Below are 12,305 nucleotides of genomic sequence, written 5' to 3'. Positions count from 1 at the left end.
AATCAAAGCAACTTTATCTTGCTTTGCCCTCTGCTTATTCTTTGATGAACGGTTTGAGTGGATTTTTTGTCTTTTTTTTTTTCAATCATAAATGGCACCCCATCCACATTGCTTTAACTTATAGCCTGTTTGGTCAAGCTTCTAAAAATAACTTATTTTAAAAAATATTTTTTTCAAAAGTACTTTTCAAAAAAGTAATTTTGGCCAAAAGCAGTTTGTGTTTGGCCAATTAATTTAAAAAGTACTTTTGAGCAGCAATTAGTGTTTGGCCAAGCTTTTAAAAAGTGTTTTTTATGTGTACTTTTCTCAAAAGTACTTTTCAAAAAAGTGTTTTTGGGCAAAAGTTATTTTTTTAGCTTCTGAAAAATTGCTTCTGTTACTCCCCAAAAGCACTTATTTTCTCCCAAAAGCTTCGCCAAACGTCTCACTTTTTTTTTTAAAATAAGCACTTATTCAAAAAATAAGTACTTTTAGGGGAAAAATAAGTTTGGCCAAACAGGCTCGTAAAGTAAAGTACCTACCAATAAATAAAAAGAAAAGCTATAAATAATTTAACTTTTAATTTTTTATTTTATCTTTAATAAAAAGCTTTTATAGTAGACCAATGTTATTACTAGTTTAAAATTGCAAATTTAAAGGGTCTTACATCCATACGTATCTTATGACATATCTAAACACGTTTTAATTTTTAGTGACAATGAATTGCAACTTTTAAATATTAAGAGTTTTCAAGAGATGAAGCAGCTGAAGTCAATCCAGAGTCATAAATAGGATCAAATTTATCATCTTCAGGAACTTGCAAGTTTTCAGTATTCATTTTATAAATCATATCACATCCTTAAAAATATCTTTTTATTTTTATTTTTCTAAAAAGCTACATTTTTATCGATAGTACACCACGCAATCTGCGTACTCAACACAAATATTATTGCTAACACGAATGAGAGGCTGATCAAAACTGAAAACATAAAAATGACATAATATTAAATGTTGACACCTCAGCAAATATGTTATTAGCTTCTTAAAAACCAAGAAATAAAATTTGAAGTAGAGAAAACTGACACAGGGGTAAAGCTAATGAGTATGAAGACAAACAAACGAATTGATATGCAATCAGAGAAAGTACAAGAAGGTTCAAGATAAAGAAATTTCATCCATCTTGTGTACCGCACCATTTGAAAATATGTAGGAGTTAAGAACATTACTCTAAGACACCTACTAATACTAGTATTAGGTTATAGGTATAGAGTAGAGTCAGTAGAGTAACACCTTCTAGAGTAAGATATACTCCATCAATTTCAATTTACGGTGACATAGTTTAAATCACTATGAAATTTAAGAATGATGTAAAGGGTTTTGAAATTTGTGACCTAAAAGGATCTCATTAAAAGTAAAATGAAAAGTATAAAATTAATTATTTTTAAATTTAAAAGTGTATCATTCATTTTGAAATTAAAAAAAAAAAAAGTGTGTCACATTAACTCAAAGTCTAAACGGAGAGAGTGGATGAAAAAAAAATGGAGTGGAAAAAGTAGACGAAAAGAAGATGAAGTGAAATAAGGTTAGACTAAGCAAATTAAGAAATCAAATGTTGCTATCTTTTCTTCTTCTTCTTTTCTTTTTTCTTTGTCCTCTTACAGAACCATGATGCTTGAATTAATTTGTGCATATCTCAATTATCTCATTGGATATCTATTACCTCTTAATATGACAGGTTCACAAATATCTTTTCTTCTTCTTTTTTTCTTTTTTCTTTGTCCTCTTACAGAACCATGATGCTTGAATTAATTTGTGCATATCTCAATTATCTCATTGGATATCTATTACCTCTTAATATTACAGGTTCACAAATACGGAGTAAGAAAATATTGCTATCATACTTGAGTACTCCAACAAAACCTCAACAAAATTATTCCTACACGCGGTTGTCACTTAATTGGTCCATGGCCGGACGGCAATCACCAAATGTATAAGCAACCTAAAAATTGAAGTTGTTAATAGAATACTACCATGCTTGGTCCCTAGGCTTAAAGTTTGCGAGTGGAAAAAGTCTCATATCATAACAGAATATGTGCTTTGAAGTGGTCTAACACTGAACCTCACGTGTCAAAATTATATTATAGTATCGGACCAATTAAAAATTATATATTTCAAATCCTGCTACATTACATTATTTTACAATAGTATAGGAAATATGTCATGTGACTTCTCCTCTTATAGTGCCTTGAGAATAATAAAATGGGAAAGTCCCATCTCTTAGGGTGTGTTTAGTGCGGAGGAAAACATTTTTAATTTTTAATTTTTAATTTTTTCGTGTATGATTGGTCAAAATGTTTTAAAAAATATTTTTTCTAGGAAAATAAATTCCTTAAAAATGAGCAAAATGACCTCTCTAATGAAATAAGAAAAATAAGTTCATAAGTGACATTGCAAGTTCATTGTCTCATCTCTACCCAGTTAACGCTCCCAACCCCCACCCATTGACTATCCCAGCTCTACCACCAAACCCCAAGTACTTCCCACCCCATTTCCATTCCCGTTGTGTTTTGCTAGATTACGCATAAATGCTTTTGGGATAAATTGTTGTTGCTTACTTACCAAACACAAAAAAAATAAGTTAAAAACTCACATATTTTCCAAGAAAACATTTTTCTTCATACCAAACACACCCTATGGGAGTTAGGGCTACCCTATACACATAGTCTGGCCACATGTTAGGAATAAGAGTATATAAAAGTACCAATAAGGATAGTATTATATTTCTAGTTCAAGAATTCTGAATTCTAAAAAGCATACTACAAATAATATTATCTTAGCCGTCTAAAGAAAGTATTAAAAAAATAAAATAATGTTGTATGACATAGAAATTGACCTTATTGGACTAGGGGTAACACTTGGACCTTGATATATGTATTTGTTATCATTACTTTATTATACAATTTTTGTGCGGATTGCCCTTCAAAAGCACTGGTTTTAAGTTTTGTACCTTAAATTGGTGGTCTTTATACGTTTTGTCCTTCGCTAGAAGCCCCTTGGTTCCAGGTTCGAACCATCGCTCAGCCAAAAATTTTTTAAAAAAATAAAAAATCGCAATGCATAGTTTTGCATGCCTCAGGCAGAATTTTGAATGCAAACTCTTCCTGCAGGAAGAGTTTGTACCTGCAGGCATACAAAACTCTACCTGAAGCCTAACTCTGGCCCGAATAGGCCTAATTTGCTACAAACTTTGCCTTGCGATTTTTTTTTTTACTGAATCAGGGTTCGAACTCCAAACCTCATGATATTAGGCGAAGGACAAATATTAAAGACCGCCAATTTAATGAACAAAAATCAAAGACCACCCCAAAATAAGGGCATTCCTGTGAATTGCCCATTGCTGAGAGTTGATAGGACTTGGGCAAAAATATGTTCTTATATATATATATATATGTGTGTGTGTGTGTATGATTTGGTTTCATTTGGTCCTTAATGTATAAACATAATAGAAATTGTCCTTAATGAATTTACAAAAAGTGATTGGTTTGGTCCTAATGCTGTCAAAATAAACTAAGGCCTTCAACATCTTTCTCCATAAACATCCTACTTAGCAGAATCGAAGACATTTTAGGCGTCCTTCCGTACGTACTCCATTAGATATATTCACCAGAAAATTGCAAGAAGGAACCTCTTGCTCAATTCAATAACATATTTTAGGGCATCTTTTCCTGATAATGATGTTTGCGCATTTGACCAGACTTTTAGTACGTCTCTGTACGGGTGGAGGCAGAAATGAAAAAACAAAAAGGAGCACCCTACACTTGCATAAAAAACGTGGCTCTTTCTAATTAGGGTTAAGTATTTTGATGTGGATTTTGAAATCGTATTAAGCAATACAAGAATGCACCTTTGTTTTGTAGTTTGATAGCTCACGTGTAATTAATGCACATGCCAAGGACCTTCATTTAACGACTAAGTTAATCTAAAGCCCATGCATTAAGGACCATTTGATCATTTTCTCACCAATCTTATAAGAAACTTTCTCTTCATTTTAATTTGGATTCCTAGAAAATATATTACTCTTTAAGGATTTGTGATGCATCGTTAAGTCTAATTTTCATACATTTGTACTATTAATGACTTACAAAAAAACGGCAATTGTCATATTGACGACAACCATACACGAGTTCGGGATCTCGGGAAAACAATGCAAAAAGAAGCTTATTTTTTTAGCATAGTTATTTTCGTCCAAAATATATGATCAAAATAGTTAATTTCAGTATGAATTCAAATTCCAATTTCCAAATGTTTAGAAATAAACATTTGTATGGTTAATTTCTTTTCTTTTTTCATTTTTAACATCTTGATTCCGCGCTAATATTGACAATGTCAGGACTCTTTGACGTAGTCACCAAACCTCCGTAGGATGAATAGCGCAGTAACATCAAACCAATGAATTGGCTCCATATATATGAGGACAATTTTTACTTTTTTAGGCATATAGATCAATTGTAGTTGTCACTCTCAATTTTCCTTAAATATTTATTTGACGAGTGAAAGAGCTTTGTAATCGTAAAGACAGCAATTGGGTCGGCCATCTCCCACCAGAACCATTAATCCAAATTATATTCTCGTTGTCCAAGTAAAATGACAGACTTTAAACAGAAGGTAAAATTTCATTTTCAATTCAAATCACTTGTTCCTTCGTTTTTAACTGTAGCGAAAACTACAAAATTTGAAACTTACACACAACTTTCATAGATCACAAATTTTTCTAGTTAATATTTTTAAACTTATATGAAAAGAGTAATTAAAAGTCAATTTTCTCAAAGTGATAGAATTCCCCTTTTTAAAAGAATGGTGAGATTCATTTTACGCGGATCAAACCATTCAATTTTCGTGCTTAATTCTAGAAGTAATATTTTTAAAACTAGAATTAATATAATTAAAGATTACTCAAAATTTATATCAAAATAATTTTCTTGTATAAATACTTACTCCCTACTTTGTATTTTATGTGACAATATATCCTAATTAGTCCGTCTAAAAAATAATGACACATTTCATATTTAGAGTCAATTAATCTTACACTTTTCATTTCACCCTTTAATGATAAATTTTATAGCTACTCAAATGTTATGATAATACCTCCAATGACTTATTTTTTGGCTTAAAATTTGTATCGAGTTAAAGTATATCACATAAATTAAAACGAATGAAGTAATGAATATTTTAGATTTTATAGTCAGAGAGAAAATTACTCCTCATTTGATCATTTAATAACATTGTTATATCAAATAAAATCGGGAGTAACCTAAAGATTATATGCCTTCTACGTACATACTAGTTATAATAAAAAAACCTTTTAATATGAAGCTTTAACATTTTTAACTGGTATATGCAGAGTAAATTCAAAGTAATCGAACTTATAAATTTCGATAGCAAAAAAATAAAAATAATCCTAGGAACCGCGTTAGGTTCATCCAATCATTTTCATGCCCCCTCTTATAAATATCAATCTTATAATCTTTCCCCCTCAAACGATCCCATTACTCTGAAATTCCCACTTCTTTCCATTTTCACAATTCTTTCTCTCCAAAGAAGCAACAATACTTTCTCTTATTTCATAAACTACAAGAGCAATCTCTACAAAAATAAATCAAAATCATCTATGAACTTATCGCTAATCTGTTGCTAAATTGCTCGTAGCTAACAAATTATTTTGATAAATCCGTTGCCGATCCATCCCCAAATCGGGTTAGCGACGCATCTTGCTGTTTAGCTAAAAAAATTATCTTCAGCTAATTCTTGTTTTTTCAATAGTGAAAAATGAGGACTCCCTTTTTCTCATCATCAAAATCTTCATCACCTTCTTCACATAATTCTTCATCTTCACCCACCTCTCGTCATACTTTTTGTGAATCTTTAATGGAGGAAACAATAGAAAACGCCGAATCAATTATCAAAAAATGGGATCTCGATGCATCCTCTACATCTACCTCTACCTCTTATAACAGAGTCGCTAATCTCTTTCGCGATAATCCTTTAGAAGCCAAGAACCTTCTTAACGCTGTTAACGACTTACAACATACTATGCAGTTCGTTATCAAAGACAGTTCAAACTCTAAACTCCTTGTTAAAGCTCATAATCTCATGCAAATCGCCATTAAAAGACTTCAAAAAGAATTCTACACCATTTTATCTGGAAGTCGCTACTTTCTTGATCCTGAAACAATATCATCAAGATCGTCAAAATCATTTGAAGACGAAGTTCATGAAGATAATAATGATATTCAAACTAAGGTTTCGGAAGTTGTCTTGGAAGATTTGAAATCTATTGCTGACTGTATGATTAAAGCTGGTTACGGAAAAGAGTGCGTAAAAATTTACAAGTTTAACCGAAAACCAGTGATCAACGAAACTTTATATTACTTGGGAATTGAAAAATTGAGCTCTTCAGAAATACGGAAAATGGACTGGGAATTACTGGAGATAAAAATCAAGAATTGGTTGAGTTCAGTGAAGATTGCTGTAATTACTTTGTTTCGTAGTGAAAGGATTCTATGTGATTATGTCTTTTCGGCCTCAGACAACGTTAGAAAAACATGTTTTTCGGAGATTGCTAAAGATGGTGCTTTAATTTTGTTCACGTTTCCCGAGATGGTGACGAAATACAAGAAATTATCATTGGAGAAAATGTTCAGAGTTTTGGACCTATACGATGCCGTTTATGATCTATGGGTTGAACTCGAAATGATATTTGACTTTGAGTCAACGGCGGTAGTCAAATCTCAGGCGATGACGTCATTGGTCAAGCTTGGTGATGCCGCCAGAGCTATGTTGTTGGAGTTTGAAATGGCGGTTCAGAAAGATTCGTCAAAGGCGGTGCCAGGTGGCGGAATTCACCCGTTAACTCGATACGTCATGAACTATCTTGTTTTCCTCGGCGATTATAGTGGGGCAATATCGAAAGTAATAGTTGAGTCGCCAATGTTATTACAAATGTTGCCTGAGTCTTGCAACTTGAGTCCAACATCGAGTGACGGGAATGGGGACTCCCCGTCTTCCGTTGTCTTCGTACGGCTCGCGTGGCTGGTACTCATCCTTCTATGTAAACTCGATGGTAAAGCACAACTATATAAGGACGTGGGATTGTCGTATTTGTTCCTAGCGAACAACTTAAACTACATTGTTTTGAAGGTTCAGAATTCGAATTTGAAGCTCCTACTTGGATTCGATTGGATTTCGCAGCACGAAATGAAGGTGAAAGAGTACATGTCAAAGTACGAGAGGATGGGGTGGGACAAAGTAGTTACATCAATGCCTGAGAATTTGACGAATGAAATTTCATCGATAAAAGCGAAGGAATGCTCCAACAAATTCAAGTTGAGTTTCGAGGAAGTATACCGGAAACAAAGTTCATGGGTCATACCTGACCCGAAACTATGAGACCACATTAAAATATCATTGTCTAGTAAGATTGTTCCTATATATCGAGTGCTTTACGAGATGTATCGGGGAGAATTGGTGAGAAATGGCACCAGAATTGAGTCAATTGTCAGATTTGCCCCCGATGATTTACAAAATTACTTTTCGGATTTATTTCACGGTGCTAGTATTTCAGATTCTAGTATGGGATGGAGCGGGTCATCGTCGCCGTACGTGTGGACGTCAACGTCAACGTCGTCATCATCATCACAAGGCCGATAAATAAGTGTATATGAATCTTTTATGAGACAAGAGAGAACAGCGTGTAGATAAAATGATTTATTAATTTGTATGCATTTGTGTAGAGAAACATTATGCTACAAATATTGAAATGTACAGACTAAAATTCAATTGTTTAGTAAAGCTATGCTAACTTGGTCCATATCACTTTGTCTTACAGATTTGGGTATTTTCGTTTGTTGTATTATTATTGCAGTTTGGCCCGATGGTTGCTAATGGATGAGTGGTTGACGAATTCCATTGAAAATTGAGGTCACCAATTCCGAACATACAATTAAAGTTTGAACGGCTCCTTATACTCCATCCGTCTCAAATTATTTATCGTGGTTACTAAAAATAGTTATTCAAATTATTTGTTGTTTTAGAAGTTCGACGCATAATTAATTATTTTTCCCATTTTTTATAGTAGATTTTTGTCATTAATGGAGATGAGACATACATACAGTACACATTTAATGGAGGGAGATTATAACTTATACTCCCTCCGTTCACTTTTATTTGTTCATTTTGGATTTTTCACGTTATTTAAGAAATAATAAGTAAAGTGCATAATCTATATATAATATAAAGCTAAGCATAGACAAAGTTATGTGGCACCTCTCTATGGCCAGCATTTGCATCTATCTTTTTTCTCCTTTTTTTTTTTTTTGACATTTTTCTCATTTTTTATTATATTTTTTGATTTATTTCTACTACTAACCTATGAATTAATAGAAGTCTCATATGATATAGATAGCGGTTAAGCGCAAATAACCTTTGCATTAATCTGGATCAGCCCACGCCCCACGATCATTGTGGCTCTTAAGCGTACGTTTGATACGTTTCTTCAAACAACCCATAAATAGGTATTTTAAGGTTTCAGTTTTTTTTTTTTAAGCTTTGAATACATATCATAATTATTTCTCTTCATGAAATCCTTATCGGCAAATTATAAGTAACAGAAACTTAACCACTACTTCCCTATCAAGCTATTTTGTCATTCTTTTTACGCTAGGTTAGTTCTTTTGGACCTTCTGTTTCTATTTTTTATTTTTATTTCTAGATCATTATATTGTTATTTTTTATACATGGCTGTGATTTATTTTACAGATTAAAAATAGGTGACTGATGAGTTTATATGTGGATATAGTATTCCCCTATTTTATTTTTTGTGATTTTATGATACTATTATTTTTGGCGGATTATAATTATGATTTTTATTTGTGTTATTTTTTTCTTCTTATTATTTTAATCTCTAATATGTATGAACTCTCTCGAATCGAAAACAAGTTTTCCCAAATTGCAGTTACAAAAGTTTTTCATATCAACTGTTTTCTATTTCTTTTTAAAATAATTTGTACTTCTCATTCCTCTATCTTGTTTTTTTATAGATAGTGTAAGCATGCTTTTATTGCTTAGCTATTAACGTATAAGTTTGAAAAATATATCAACAATAGTAAGTGAAAATGTTATTTTACAATTAGTTTTACCAAATAATTGTACATCTTTTCAATGAAAATAAATTAGTAAATGATAAATTCCTCAATTGTTAAAAGGATTCTCAATGAAATTCAAGATAGAAAATTCCATTCTATTTTGAATTCTCTCTCCTTTTTCGATGATATCGTGTGTTGAATTCATAGAAAGACGTTTTAAAATAAACTAACAATGTTCTTTTAGATTTTATGAAGTTTTAGCATAGTTTCAATAATTTTGAGGATGGAAAAAGAGTAGCTTTAGAGTGGAGTTGGTGGTTATACGGAATGTGATGTTTCCGGTGAAAGAAGAAGAAGAAGAAGAAGAAGAAGAAGAAGAAAAAGAAGAAGAAGAGATAAATACTCTCTTTTAAAATGCACGGGTGAGGAAGCAAGAAAGAAAGAAGAAGGAAAAAAAGGGGAAAGAAAGGTAAAAGAAAGGAAAAAGATAAGTCGAAAATTATTCGAAGAGATTTCGTTTGTGTGCTTTTTTCTCGTCCCTTATTATTTTTGTAGTAGACGTTATTTAGCACTTTCTCATTGTAATGAGATGAACTCAATACATTACCCCCACTATTTCATTTAATCTTGATATCCAAAATAATATCAATTTGTCCAAGATCCTTTATTTTGAATGTGGAAGAAAGAAAACCTCATCATTTCACATATTTAATTTCTGTTATACCATAGAAATTTCTTTGTTTCTATTATGTTCTTCATATCACTGCTTGCAATAACATATGAACGAATTAACTAGCACAAATATAATTACTACATACTTTGGTGTATATAAAACTTTTCATGAATAGTCACAACTTTTCAAGTATTCATGAAAGAATACAATTTTTAAATAACACCCCTTCACGAAAGAACACAACTTTTTCCATTTGAAGGCATAAAAATAATTGTCTAATGTTGACTTCTAATCATAAGCCAAACACCTCCACATTTTAACTATTTCATGCACATATGAAACTTAAAGTTGTCAAAAGACAATAAATTTATGAAAGATCGTTAACCCGTAAAAAATTTCTAAATGCAAATATCATATTCTCATGATCTCATAATGATAAATCGACTTTCAAGTATAGACATGTACTTGTAAACAATCTAATATTTTATATCATCTCATAACTTGAAAATAAACTTCACGTGATCTTTATACAAGAATAACGAATCACACACATTAAAATAATTTATTCTAATTATGATGCATATCAAGATCATCACAAAGTAGATTATTTACTCTAACATTTATAAATTAGTTTTCACAAAAACACAAAGAGTAAATAATGAAGTTAAGAAAGTAGAACCCGGTTTTGACACTTTCTTTCATATTTCCGCTTTGATACCGTGTCTTTGGTCATTCTCAAGTTTGAAGTTGGAAATACTTTCAAGAATTAGATTACAACAGCTTCTCCTCATCTCCCTTTCACTTCAATGGCGACAGAGTCTCTCCAATTTTTGACACGGGTGGCCCAATTTTAATTTGCCCTAACTTTGGAGAACTAGACAAACAAGAATGATGCTATGTTCCCACTCTCACAACCCTTATAGTAATTTAATTACTATTGGCAACTAATTTTGGCCCTCCGATATTTCTACTTAATTGCTTTTACTTCTTGTATACAAACGGAGTGAAATATGCATTTATGAGAAAACAAAATGATTTTATAAATTATTCCGGCAACATTTTGCTATTTCATTTGGCAAAATATATTAGGATTGGGTATTCCTTAAAGTCTCACCCATGAAGGGTATTATGAGATTTGGAAAGAAAGGGAAGCTTATTCCCTGATGTATTGGACCTTATTGTCACGCCCTAAAACTCACCCTGGACGTAACCGGCATCCGACGTCATGAACAACATCGGAAGAACCTAAATGACACAATAATAATACTTGAACCCCCTAGGTTCAATACTCGCCTCCAACAGTTTATAAAATAAATGTAACATCAAGGTCCTTTTTAATACTCTTTCCTTATTAAATTAAACTAAGTTATAAGTAACGGCATATATAAGGACCATAATTAAGGAATAAAATCAGCGGAAGTCTAATATAAGTAAATAGTCATAAACGTAGCAACACCCATTGAGTCATATGAGACTTTGACAATCTACCCACAATTCTGACAACTATCTATGGAGCTTCTAAGAGACACAACAATCATCTAACTTCGGGACGCAGCTCGAAAATCTAGAATAATAAATGAAACAGGAAGTGTCCCACGAACAAGGATGTGGGCTCACCAAATCAACAACAGCAGCAAGTTCTCCTAAGCGTCGAGGGTATCACGAACCTGCTCTTCTCCGTTACCTAACATACCATAAAAAACAACAATGGTATGCCTGAGTACTTTCGTACTCAGTGAGTGCCTCGGGGACAACAAGTAATATAAAAATAAAATATAATAATACATAAAGAAATCAGTTCTGGAAAGATAGTATAAAAACTGTCATTCCACTTTATGATTCTTAATATCATTTGTTAAACAGTTTATAAAGCCATTTCAAAATCCCAGTTTCAATTATGCTTTAAATCGATTAGGCATAAATACCAGTTCCATAATAAATATGGATATCAAAATCGCCCATATAGGCCCAACTCAATATCAACAACACAAAGCAATACACCGGAATATGGATTCACGGTGGCTACTCTTCCTCCCGAATAGCAAGGCACACTGCGCAATACACCGGAATATGGATTCACGGTGGCTACTATTCCTCCCGAATAGCAAGGAAATTAATACACCACAGGTAGCAAACCCGGAAGTGGCCACTCTTCCCCCCGAATGGCAAGGCAATTAATACACTAGGATCCATAGTGGCTACTCTTCCTCCCGAATAGCAAGGCAAACACAACAACAAGGTCCATGGCATAGAAGCCGATTCATAATTTATCTCAAAGTAGTCACACCATCAATAACGTTAAAGTTCATTATGCCATATCGAAAGATTAAGTCATTCCAGACAATGTTTTGAAAACGTATAACTCCTTTACAAAAGATTTTCATGTCTCAATTCATCAATAAGAATGTCATTACCAACTCTTAACCATAATTATTTAGCATCTCTCATAGAGGAAAACATTCATAATATCTTATACATATATAGGGTTTGTTACAATCTAGGTTTAATGTGGG

At 32.5% G+C, this 12,305-nt stretch overlaps 1 pseudogene; it reads left to right on the top strand.

Annotated features, from left to right (window-relative positions):
- Nucleotides 1–5,651: 5,651 nt before the first annotated feature.
- Nucleotides 5,652–7,686, top strand: LOC132604997 (exocyst complex component EXO70H1-like; annotated as a pseudogene).
- Nucleotides 7,687–12,305: the final 4,619 nt, after the last annotated feature.

Source organism: Lycium barbarum, chromosome 8, assembly GCF_019175385.1.
Source record: "Lycium barbarum isolate Lr01 chromosome 8, ASM1917538v2, whole genome shotgun sequence".
NCBI classification, from domain to species: domain Eukaryota; kingdom Viridiplantae; phylum Streptophyta; class Magnoliopsida; order Solanales; family Solanaceae; genus Lycium; species Lycium barbarum.
Note: the sequence above shows the minus strand (reverse complement) of the source record. Positions and strands in the feature narration are given on the sequence as shown.